Source organism: Pantherophis guttatus, chromosome 1 (genome assembly GCF_059756535.1).
Source record: "Pantherophis guttatus breed Tessera chromosome 1, ASM5975653v1, whole genome shotgun sequence".
Taxonomy (NCBI): Eukaryota; Metazoa; Chordata; class Lepidosauria; order Squamata; family Colubridae; genus Pantherophis; species Pantherophis guttatus.
Genome location: NC_142063.1, coordinates 323,077,342 through 323,090,472, shown reverse-complemented (window position 1 = coordinate 323,090,472; position 13,131 = coordinate 323,077,342). Strand labels below are relative to the sequence as shown.

At 40.4% G+C, this 13,131-nt stretch overlaps 1 protein-coding gene across 8 annotated transcripts in view; it reads right to left on the bottom strand.

Moving 5' to 3' along the window:
- The window catches only part of DNMT3A (DNA methyltransferase 3 alpha), a 114,690-nt gene that overhangs the window by 25,473 nt on the left and 76,086 nt on the right, over positions 1-13,131 (bottom strand). Inside the window, exon 1 of one of the 8 annotated variants that reach the window (XM_034421167.3) lies at positions 7,492-7,732. The exons of the other annotated variants lie outside the window; for them this stretch is intronic. The gene's annotated coding sequence lies outside the window, so the exon portion shown is untranslated. Of the gene's footprint in view, positions 1-7,491; positions 7,733-13,131 lie in introns of those variants that run through there. 8 annotated transcript variants of the gene reach the window in all.

Here is a 13,131-nt window from a genome sequence, read left to right as displayed (position 1 = left end):
TGTCATGAAGCATATTTCATCATTTTAGCATCACTGTGTTAGAAACTGAGGCCTATGGTGGTGATCCAGTAAGTCTGAGGAAAGGGAGTTGGTTAAGCTGTGGTGGCGCAGTGATTAGAATGCAATATTGCAGGCTAGCTCTGCTCACAGTCAAGAATTTGATCCTGATTGGCTCAAGGTTGACGTTGATAAAATGAGGACCCAGATTGCTGTGGGCAATATGCTGACTCTGTAAACCGCTTGGAGAGTGCTATAAAACACTGTGAAGCGGTATATAAGTCTTAAGTGCTATTGCTATTAAGGGAGTGGGGAGTCTGCAGGTGCTTGTGTATTCCTAAAACCATAACCTTATAGGTTGGCACAACTCAACCTGAATGCATTAACTTAACTTTTTATGTTCAGGCAAAACTACACTCTAAACTAAACTAACCCATTAAGTTGATTTCATTTAACATGTGAGGCAGAAAAAAGTAATCAAAGTTAACATTAATCAATTTTGCACATTGTGTAAACACAGCCTGAAGATTATTAACTTGTCTTAGATAACGTATTATATCCAATTGGCCCATACAATACATAGGCAGGCATAGCAAAGACAACCCTCTATGCATATGGAAAATATTCATAAAAATGATTATTACATTCCCACAGCCAGAATAGACATACACATTTATCACTGAAAACAAATGAACTTAAAACAACTTTTCCCATGTGCTGCCAGATTACAAATTCCATCATCTTGAGTTAACCTACCAATTGTGTGAAGGGTTACGGGACACATTCTTCCTTGTCTCCAGGAAATATAGTGGTGGGTGTTCTACATTTGAAAAGAATGTAGTCTAAAATATCCCCCAAAGTAATGTGCCCGCTTTCTGACATAAGGAATTCTTTATTTTACATGGAAGAAATTTGAAACTATAAAGGTAAATAAGGATGAGACATATATGAAGAAAAGTGATGTTTTAATTGTTTGTATGTGTGGTATCAAGGGTGTTGAACCTCTCTGTAGCTCATGCCCAAGTGGTTCTGGGGAAGGCTGACCTATAGGAAGAAAAGGCGATATCAAGGAAGCTCACAGTGTACACTGTGCGCTATTTCTGGGCTGTAGTAGAGAAAGACAGTGTCTGACTTTCTGAGAACTGAGCCTCCTCTAAAGTAAATGTGTTTCTGTTGCTTACTTGAAAAGGGGGGGGGGAATAAGAGTTCAAGGAAAGATTTATGTGCCTGAGATTAAAAGTATAAAAAATAAAGAGAGCTTCTGTCTGACCTAAAACAGGTCACAATGGGAAATCTCTAATAAAAGGAGATATTCTCTTGAATTCTGAAACTACAAGGTTCTGCTGTTACTAGTAGTTTATTGTATTTATTCGCTTTTAAGATTGATAAAGCTGCCCAACTCAACCAGCAGAAACAAATCAAAAGAAGAAAACCCCCATTTAATGAACAATATTGTAAATGTCAAATATAAAATGGTAACCAAGCAGGTAACAAAAGAATCACAAGGAGACTCCCAATCAACTAGCCCAGAATGCCTGGGGGAAGAGTCGGGTCTTAACAGCTTTCCTAAAGTCAAGAAGAGCAGAGGCCTGTGGTATATTTGGGGGGGGGGGGCAGGAGTGATTACTCCACATAACAGGCATAAGGTGACAAGATTAAAAAGAAAGAATCTGAAGCCTGCCCTCTGTTGCAACAGTTCAGAGAAATCTCGAAAGGACTTTTTTCAAAAGGTAACTGAACTGTTTTTTTCTTGAGGAAGCAGAAGACATTCCACTTCTCATCCAAGAAGCTTCATCTGTTCAATAGAAAGCAGTTAGCTTAACTGCTTTAAATGTTTGTTAGTCCAATAGAAAGCAATTAGTTTAACTATATTTTGGCTGCATTCACGTAACAGATTTAATTATGGTATCTTCTGAGTCTGCATGATCTTAATCCTACACTAATCCTAAACTAATAAAAAATGAGTTCGTTCAATCCATCAAGTTACAAAATATTAATTCAGGTAATATTAACTGTCATTAGGAGAGGTTTAGAGCAGTGGTGGGATTCAAATTTTTTTACTACCGGTTCTGTGGGTGTGGCTTGGTGGGCGTGGCAGAATACTGTAAAATCTCCATTCCCACCCCACTCCAGGGGAAGGATACTGTAAAATCTCCATTTCCTCCCGATCAGCTGGGATTCGGGAGGCAGAGAATAGATGGGGGTGGGGCCAGTCAGAGGTGGTATTTACCGGTTCTCCGAACTACTCAAAATTTCCGCTACCGGTTATCCAGAACTGGTCAGAACCTGCTGAAACCCACCTCTGGTTTAGAGCCATTAGCTGTTCACCTCTCCTAATTAAGAGTGTTGTCAATGCAGCCTTCATCCACTTATTAGTTCTGTGATTCTATCAGTTTCTCATGGCTTGAAAGAAAATGGCTTCTGCTAAATTCAAATACTGGTTTTGACCTTTATAACTCTTCAGTTCTTAGGATCATACTATCTCAACAGATACCTGATATATAAAGTTTAACAGAAACACCTCTTTGGTTACTCCTGTTTAGTGATAGCTACTCAGAAAATAAACATCTTGGTGCTAATACTCAATTCTAGGGAGACTTGTTTAGTACCTATTTTTTTGATAGAAGAGAATATTTATAGCTCAGGATTGAACTATCGAGATTTATGCTCCTTCTTAGGCAATGTACAAAGACTCTCAATTTTATTCTCCTGATGTCAGAAAATTAGGTGAGGGGCCCTTGGTGCTCTCTGAGCCCGGTTTTGTTGCAAACATTGCAGGGCACTGCATGATATGACAACATCATCAGTACTAGTAGGGAGTGGGGTTTGCTCTCAATTTATATTCTTAAGGGTCTCCCTGTCAGTTTTGGTAGGAGTGGTCTTGGCTTGGTTTACCATGGTCAAAGTTTCCTAGCTGAAACTAATCTTAAATCTGCCCATGTGTTGTGAAATTAAAGAATTTTTATCATGTCTTCTAACTGCTAGTTGGTGGTTCTGCTAGTCTTCTTTGCTAGTCTACTAGTCTGTTTGTCCTATGTAGTGACTGTTGCAATCTTCACATTGTATGTAATGATGTTACTTAGTTTGGTAATGAAACCTGCAAGAAAACAGCCACGCTCAGAGAGCACCACGGGCCCCTCACCTAATTTTCTGACATTAGGAGAATAAAATTGAGAGTCCCTGTACATTGCCTAGGAAAGGGCGTAAATCTTAAAATGAAAAAAATGTGTGGTTTGTAATCATGCTTCTTTTAAAATGCAAGTCCTGTTTAATTTTGTAATATTAAGTTGTACTTTAGCATTCATCTATTTAATTTTTAAATTATTTTACCTGTTGCATTTTGCACTCCATTCTATTACTGACTCTCATTTTTTTTGGTAATTTTACAATTTTAAAAATAGGAGGAAAATATTTTTTAAAATACTGAGAATGTTTGTGCTTGCCTTCAAGTCAATTTTTGACTGGTGTCAACTGTCTGGAAAAGCCCCTGCATATTTTTTGGGGGAAAAAACGGTTTGCTATTGCCTCCTTCCTAGGACTGAGAGGGAATGACTGGGCCAATGTCACCCAGCCAGCTTCATGCTCAAGGCAAGACTAGAACTCATGGTCTTGGCATATGGTTCAGTCAAACCCCAACCATTATTTTAGCATATTATGAAAAACAATATCACATATTGAGCCAAGGTTAAAAAACATCCTAGGTCCTGGGGACTATACAAATCATCCAAATTTCTTAACAATATGGAGCAGTTTTCCATTGCTTCCTTTGGAAATGTTTTTTCCAACTTCGTAACTTTCAGCCCTGGAATTTTCCCTTCTAGGTCCTGACTAAAATGTATCCTGTTCAGCTTCTACACCTCAACAAGGGTGCCCAAATACTTCTGTCCAGTGACTCTATTTCTAAAACCACAATGTATTTTGTTAATCCAGGTTAAAGATTAAGCAAACTATATGAATCTAATCACTCGCCTTCAATGCTTTCTGGGTTTGCACAAGGGAGTTTTTGTTAACTCAAATGATTTCTGCATTAAGAAAAAACACTGTTTATATCTTTTGGTTTTGCAAAGCCAGCATGTTGTATGTAGAAACCAGAACAGTGAATTTGGAAGAAAGACCCAGCTCTAAATCTTTACTGAGTTACAAAGCCTCTTGAGTGGATCTGGAGCAAAATTCTCTACTTCACATGAACAATGGCTATGATATAATGCTAAAAAGCTACTGCTCTTGAGAACCTCAGAGAAAGGAGCAGGATACAAATGTCTCCTGGTAAAATCCACTTAAGAATACAAGCACTTGTCCTTGTTTGCTAACTATAAAGCTGGATTTTCAGTCCTTGTACTCTATAGCTAAATCTAAATGGCTCACTGTTAACCAGTGCCTACAGCCACTGCCCAGTCTTCTCCATGCAACTGATAGAAAGTCTTAATATAGAGCCATGGGGATATTGCTAAATATCAGAAAATAACACTGCCAATGGGGCTTTTATTTCAGCATTTAGGAAAGATTCAGAGCTTTCTTTGTTTCCCTTACAATGTCTGTGTTCCCAATACAGACCAGGCAATTGGGGAAACTGTAACTGTTAATACTTTCATACATCGTTGAGAAATGTTCTGCTTTTGAGGAGCTGGAGGAGTTTCAGAGAAAAAAAAATTCAACACCTTCAAGGGATCCTCCTTTCCCTTGAAAACAATTATATTGAACTGCTCTGACTGTATATGTTTGTGAAACAAGGTTTATCAGTAGATATCAAGAACACACTCAGCTACTAATGAGGAGGCTTCACTCTACAAGCCAAACGAACTGGGAAAGAGGAAGGAAAGAAAGTGGTCAAAATGGAAATATTTTAGAGAAGCACATCTTACTAGTTATACCTCCACTCTTTACCTGTCCCTTAGGCAAGGAACAGTTCCCTGGTTGACAGAAATAAAAAGATGTGAACAGGAACCAAGGGCTGCACAAAGTGTTGTTTTGTTTTAAAAGAAATAAACAGGAGCGTTTCTTGCTCATTCTATTACGGACTCTCATTTGGGAGATCCACAACATGTGCTATTCTCCCATGAGACTGGCCAGGGCTGCAAGATTTTGGCTTCTTCCACAGCTTTCACTTCCACAGTGCTGTTTCACTTAAGCCAGCTGGACTGTTTTATTCAACTACTGACTCAACAGATCATGTAAGCATTCCTTATTGGCATAATGCTCTTGCTGAAAGGTCACTAACCCCAAATACCCTGACTGGTCTAAGAAGAAGCCAATGTAGGTTTACATAGGGTGGAAGATTCATACTGGATGGTATTGGGAGTCTTCTGAATTATGGAATTAGTTTGTCCTTTTCTATGAATTAAATATATTTTATTCTTTAAAGTCACCCCACAGGCCTTCTGAAGTTGCTATTTTCTTCCTAATAGTTTCATTATTTGATTTAAATAGTTTCAAATATCTGCTGCACCAAAAATAATCACTTTATGAACCATCCTTACTATATACTTAGCAAGAGCAGATAGTTCTGAATAGTGAGGAACAGAAGCAGGTACAGGTTATGCAATAGCAGACCACAGATTGAAACTCCCTGAAACTTTTGGGTCTTCGTATGTTATGTGAACTAGGATTCACTGTGATTTACTTAGGCAGGACATGTTATGTGAATACATCAGCTTTGTTTTGTAAACCTGACCTATGGTTTAGTATGTTGTTCTTCATATTTCCTCTCCAATGAATAACAAGTGGTCTTTGGAGTTTAAATTGTTCAAATGAACCTTGAAGAAGTGGAGCAAATGGAGATTAATCCCTGAGCTGTCGAGAAACAGGAAATGGAACAAGGCTGCAATCTAAAAGCAGCAGGAAGGCCAGAATGGAAAAAAAATGATGAGTGCAATGAGTTTCAGTTGGTTCTCCTTGACCAAAATTTATACCATATAAACTTGTAGAAAGTGTCTTCTAATGGAGCAGGACGGGGAATATCCCATTACTCCAGGACCAGATTGAACAGAAGGGTAAAAATTTTGAAGACTCCCAGTAAAGCATTTAATCTTGTTTGCATTATATGAGACCTGGCCAAGATGACAAATGATTTTGCTTCTTGAATACTGGTTTAATTCTAAGCTTCTTGTAATTAGGGAATGTTATTTTTCTTGAATAGATTTATTTCCACGTGCAAATGGTTTCTGGTGAGAATGTGCATTGGAAATTCAGGCCCACATTCAAATCCCAAAAAAGTTATGCTTTTACTCTTTTCCTTTAGCCAAAACCTCACACTTTTCCAATCTCAGTGGCCCCTTACTGTATCATATCATGAAGGAGCAGCCTTTTCCTCTGAGGTTTTTAAAGTGCTTGTAGGAAGTAAGAAACAGCAGCAGCCTGGCTTCACGACCCTCCCCCCATCGGCCCACAACTAATATCTACCAAACTGAGAATTTTGCCTCAGTTACTGTGTTGGGTGGGGAGAAGGGGGATCTGTTCTCCCGCCACCAATATTCCTTCAAGGCAGACCGCCAGTACCATCTCCCTGCCTTTCTTCAAGTCAGTTCCAGTGCCTGTTTTCCCACCAGCCAGGTCTTCACCTCAGCCTCCCTCCACCCATCTCCACTTCCTCACATAATGCATAGTTGGTTCCAACAAGGGTTGGAGCAAGTGTGGGTCCAGGTAATCTGGCAGAACTATCATGCTGGCTGGGCATTCAAGGGGGCTCAGAGAAGGTTATCAGGAAAAAATCTTCTGTTTTTCTCTTCCTCCTTTCATTTGTCCCCTTTCCTCCCAAGAAAGGCAGCAAACCAAGGCTTTGGGGCCTGGCCAGTTTGGAAAAAGAAAAATGGTAAAGCACAGGGAAGTCTCTAAAATGGAGGGCTGACAGTTTGAAGGGAAGGGAGGCAATAGCTAAGAAGCCCCCATTCTTAAGTGATTGCTTCGTCCCACTATCTATCCCTAAGGAAGAAGGACCCTTTCTAATCGCAAGGGTGGATTTGACCAAAATATATATGAAGAGTCTGGAAACAATGAATCTCACTGCACCTTCTCTTGCCTTGCTTTTAAAACTTTTTATAGAGCAGAGGCAAGCAGAGACTGCCTTCCCCCACCTCTTTTTATTCCTTCTTCCCACCCACAAAAGTTTTGGATGCCAATTGCGTCCTGCTATCTTATCAAGTGACCAGGCAGCCTCCCTAAAAAACTAAGGAGAAAGACCATTGCCAAATAATGACTTTTTCTCCCCTCCCCTCCGTTTTTCTTAGTGCAGCTAATATATTCAAGTACTTATTAGCATCTCAGAACTTGACTCCCCCCCCCACAAAGATGCTCCCATTAAGTCCACTGCATCCTCTTCCAAAAACAGAACCCAAAAGAGAAGTTCTGACCCACCACCCTTGGGGATGCACCCCCACTGCAAAAAATTAAAAAATAAAAATCGAACAAGTACTGCAGCCCTCTCGTGTATGCAATAGGCGCTGAGCGAAGCAACGACCCCCCTTCCAATTTTCCTGCACCCCCTGCTCTCTTCCATACCTGCCTGCATGTCCCAGCGCTGCAGCAGCCACGATCCTGTCGAGGGAGCACAAGCGAGGGGGCTCAGCGAGGAGGGGGCGCAGAGGGGGGGGCCCTCGCCGCCAATGTTCTTTGTCTGGGAAACTCCGGCCCACGTGACGACGGGCCGGGCTCCTGGTTGGCCAAAATGGAACGGGGGGTGCGAGAGAAAGGTGACGGCGGGGGGAGCGGGGGGGGGACAAGAGTGCTTGCAAGGCTCGTCTGGCTGCCCCGGGGAGGAGGAGGGGGGGGGCGGCAGGAACATAATATACGGAATCAGCGCCACCTCCCCCTTCCCAGCACGGGGCGCAGGCTTCTCCCAAAGTTGCAAGAGGCCTTCCAGCCATTTGCGCGCCGGGGTGGGCAATCACTGGGCTACAGTGGGCGCTAACGCTGCGCAAAGAGACTTAAGGCTCCACTTTTCAAAACTCTTTGCTTTTCACTCCGGATCAGCGGAAAACGGGATTGAGTCCGCCTAGATTTCAGGCGCTGAGCGCCTTTCGGGGAGGAGCTGCAGAGGCGAAGGATGCGCTGAAATGCCAACCAACGCCGGTGGCAAGTACAAGTGCATGTGGAAAGTACAAGGCCTCTCCAACGCCATTCAAAGCCAAAGGGGTCAGACGCCTAAAAGTACTTTTCCGGCGGCAGCAGGATCTTGGACCGCAACGCTTATTTACGCCTCTAAAATTACCACGGTATATGCCAGCCACCCAACCTGCTGCAGGCACAACCTCTGATCCCAAAAGGGACGAAGCATGGGGGTTCAGGGTGGAAGAGGAGCCATTGAAATGTGGAAGATGGCATTAAGAAGCCTGCACAGCAACTACGGCTAGCAAAGGGGCATTTCTCGTTTTTAAACATAAACTCTGCCCAACTATTCTCAGGCCGCAGAGGTAGAAGAAATTCCTCCAGCAGAAGCAGCACCATCTGAATGATTAATGATGGATAAGGGACTGTACACTTAAATATGTTTATGAGAAATAAAAATTTAAAAAAATATGCAAAAAAAAAAAAGCAGCACCATCTTTGGTAAAGCAGAAGACACCTTCAGGAAACCTTCTGTCATCTTACATGTTCTAATCTTTTGATAAGCACTGCATATTAACATTTATCGTGGCAGCTCTGAATATTTTTTTTTGAAAAGCAGATATAATGCTCAATAAATACAATAAAATCTAAATATCAATTATGTATTACTACATTTATGACATAAAAAAGGCAAGTTATTTGAAATGAATGGCCTAAAATCTTGGCACAATGACACACTGCCTAGCATTTACTATATAATAACTGAAATGCTAGCAATGCTGCAAAGGAGGATCATCATTATCTCCCGACAAACTAACATCTTTTCTTACCAGAAACAAACCTTTGCAAAACAAACTCTACGAGTATTGACACAGTAGCTGTGCTGTAGCAGCACAATTATCAAAAAGTCTTAGGCTCCCAGAGTACTAGACTCTGAGCCTTAATTCATGAATGATTTGTGCAAATGATTTTAATAGGGCTGAGCTACACAAAGACCTTGATCAAGAGATTCTTGCGAGTTTTAGAGGATGTTTTTATAGTATAATTTGTGAACATTTATAGAAGGTGCAAATAGTATCTTTTATAACAGAGCCATGTTTTCCGTTTTGTTTATATCCATCTTCCACACAAAACGGGAGAGGGGAGACCAGTTTGTCTTGATTGGTAGCACTAGGAGCTGTCCATCAACATTCCCAGGTCTCTTGATCTCTTCAATCTATAGGCCCACAGTCATGTACAATCTTTGGTTCAACTACCATGAACTTAAATACAGAGAGCTGAACTTTCTTTGTACCATCTCTTCTTGCTCCCATTGCTTACTCTCCCTTTCACCACCGTTATTATTTGCCCACATATTGTTGCAATACAGATTTATAAGGTTTTTTGGGGGGTAGGGAACTAGGATCTGTCTTGCATGTGTAATTCTATAAAGACAAACCAATAAGCAAACAAAGGCAATATGGAGTATAGTACAATATGTGAGTTCTAAGCCTTAGAAATGAAAACTGGTAGAAAACTGGTAGAGCCTTGGTACTACAGTGGTTTAAAGCACCCTGTTATTAACACAGCTGCCTGCAATTTACTGCTGGTTCGAATCTCTCCAAGGCTCAAGGTTGACTCAGCCTTCCATCCTTTCTAAGGTAGGTTAAATGAGGACCCAGTTTGTGGGGGCAATAAGCTGACTTTGTATAAATATACAAAAGTATGAAGGCTATTGCTTAACGCACTGTAAGCCGCCCTGAGTCTCCGGAGAAGGGCGGCATATAAATCAAATAAAAAAAAAAAAAAACTGACTGGGTGAATCTGAACTAGTCATTCTTTCTCAATCGAGCCCACATCCCAGAGTTGTGAGGAAAGTAGGAGGCAGGAGTATTTGGTATGTTGGTCGCATTGAATTATATATAAAAAGGGGGATACAAATATAATGATAATATATTAAAGCTCTATGTTTATTTATTTAGTAAGTACTTTTACTAAATCAAAGCATTAAATTACACCTACCATGTCTCAACCTTCAATTATCATATAGCAGCAGCTTATGAAAGTCTTGGCAATGATATAGACAATTATTGGCAAACCCTTAGGAATATCTGTAAGAATCTGCTGGAAATCTTCAGAAGGTGACCTCTACTTTCTGCTTTACTGTATGCCTTCCATAAGCTATTAGTTCAACTTCTGGCTACAGCAACATTACTTTTTCTTAGCAGACCAGCCAGAAGAAATGGGGATGACAGAAAGAGGGGACAGAGAGGCAGCTCAGGTGTGGTTTTCGTCCTGCCCATTTCTGGTATGTACCCTTACTGCACAGGGAAAGCAAATAGGAAGAAACAGCTGCCTACTACTACAATGTAAGGTAGTAGATTTCTGAAGCACAATGGCTTTAACAGGTAACAAATTCATACCACTGAAATCCAAGTTCTGCATGAATATCTCTGTCAACGAAGTGCAGATGTGGAAATTTGGTCTTAGAACAAGTATAGGCTGCTACAACATAAACATTACTGGAGGGAAGAAAAATTCTCTCTTCATCATACTGACACCTGATCAGCCTAGCTGGGAGAGAAGCAGAAATGACCCCTGCTCCCAAATACTTTTAACTAGGCAGTACTTGCACAAGCAGCCAGTTCATTTGTGTACACTTGGGAATACTTGTGCTCTATCACTTGCAAGACAAGCATCAGCAAGAAGGGGCAGGGGAATACATGCACAAGAGTTTCAGGGCAGCCAGCTTTCCTGAAATTTCATTTCTATTTTCTCTGTGTCAGTGGCTACCTCCTTCTCTGCAAGGGAGCATGAATGAAATGTCACCTCCTGCTTCTTCCCCCTTCAGGGGGATTCAGTTACAACATGCCTGTCTCATTCCACTGGAAGGGGAAAATCCAGCCTTGGAGGCCTGGAGCAATAGCAGTTACAGTTCAGAGCAAGTCAGAGAGTTGGGATATTTTTAGATGCACTTCCTTTAAGAAGGCAACTATCATATCAATGGTGGTCCTGGTCTGGCCATTATTGATCTTCTGACCTGGTTCCAGGATCCTCCCATATTTTTTGGCAGCCAAACTCAGCACATAATGAGCTTATATAAATTTAGGACAATACTCAGACAAATTCAAAAGTGAACTCTGTTTTCTTATACTGCCTTAATTTAATCAGCAACTTTTCTTCCACAGATAAATATGAAAAGGTGCCTTTTCTCAGGCATAATAGAAGCAACGAAGAAAATAGCTGCTAAGCGAGATAAACACTGAGGCAACACATACTTTAGTGTTACCCAACATTGTTGGAAAGAAAAATCTCTTCTGAATCCATAAAGAAGAAAAGTATTTTCTTCTCCTTTATTCCCAGAACCCTTCTTCAAAGGAGACACAGGTCATTTATTTCCATTTCTTTTGCTAAAAAGCATTATGCTAATGGCTTCCCCTTTCCGTTATGTCCTAATCAACCTACACAGAATCAAATCACAGAATGTGCTACAAGCAAAAAATGGTCTACCTCAACAGGGATTTAAAACTCCAGCAGACTCGTACAAGCAAATAAAACATTATGCTACAAAAAACTAACAAAGTGAACTTAATTTACTATAATGCCTAAGTAGGAACATTAAGCAATCCTCCTGGAGAAACTTTATTTCAACATATTCACAGTGCTCAATGCCATGTTTTTAAAAGAGCAATTACTGTATTCCAAAGTGGTAGAATCTTATTATCCATGTTCTTAAAGGAGCAAATATTCCAAAGTATAAAATCTTATTTCTGCTTAGAAAGTAGAAACTCCTTCCTGTTTCTTTCTATTTATGAACCATTAATGCTCCATTATTTTACTTATGTTGAAATATAAATGGACAGCCATCTTAGGTATGAGAAACAATACATACTATGCTAATTGTTTACCATATTTCTTTATTGTAATTGGCCAATTACTTGTTTAACTATTCCTCCCTCCCACACCTCCTTTCATATGGAAGACTAGTATGTCTGACATGCTGATTTTGTAATGCCAGGAGTTTGTATGAAAAAATTAATTAGATTAGGCTATTTTTTAAAAAAAAATTAGCCTGGCAGTGTTCTGCCCAAAATGGCACATATAATTATGGCAATCTAAAATAGTCCCTTCCACTATTATTTTATCTCAATGTACATAGGAACATTGGCTCCTCAGCCACTATTGTACATAAGACAATGGTTCCTCAGCCACTAATACTTACAAACTTGCAACTCAGGCTTCTTTTAACATACAGGAATATGAATTTTCCAGGCATAACCTTTGAATGAAAGCCAACACTGGGAATAAATAGATTATGCATGGTAGATTATGTGCAAGTCTCATGTAACCTCAGTTAAAAGGATCAGGTAGCAGCAGATGCAAAAGGCTTCTTTCTATCAGAAACCCAGGAACATTATTGCTGCCCGTTATGGTACTTGCAAGACTGCTATAATTAGGTATGGCTCTTGCTGGCATTGCAACTCCCTTAACCTGCCTTTTTAAACCTGATGCTATGCTTCCAATTCTGTTGAACTATTATTCTCATCTTCCTCAAATCTTTCGGCTAAATAGTGTTGAGGCTATTGCAGTCAAATCCACATAGAAGACACCAGATTGGGAAAGAAAACACTAGGATATTATTCATTACCTTCCACCCTCCCTGTTTCTCTTTTATACTACCTGAAGAAAGTGCTTTCTCCCATGCAAAGTATTGGTCTAAGTTGCTCTTCCCCATCACTCAGTAACTTTTGACCCATGGCCCTTCCTATGTTGACTATTCTGACCTTTCTCTGCTACAGATAGTCCTCAATTTACAACTGGTCACTTAGCTTATTCAAAATTATGATGAACCTCCCCAGAGCTATTTATGGCCTGGTTCTGAAGTTCCAACAGCCACTCCCCTCGCAGTCACATGACTGCATGTTGGGCACTTGGCAACCAGCCTGCATTTACAAGTGCTTGTAGGGCCCTGCAATCATGTGACACATTTAAGACAAATTTACTTTTGGCTTTTGGCAAAAATGACCCACAGTAAAAAAAAACAAAAAAAAAACGGTTTGCTTTAAAATTACAGCATTCACTTTATAATCGTGGCATTGTTTAATGACCTCTGCA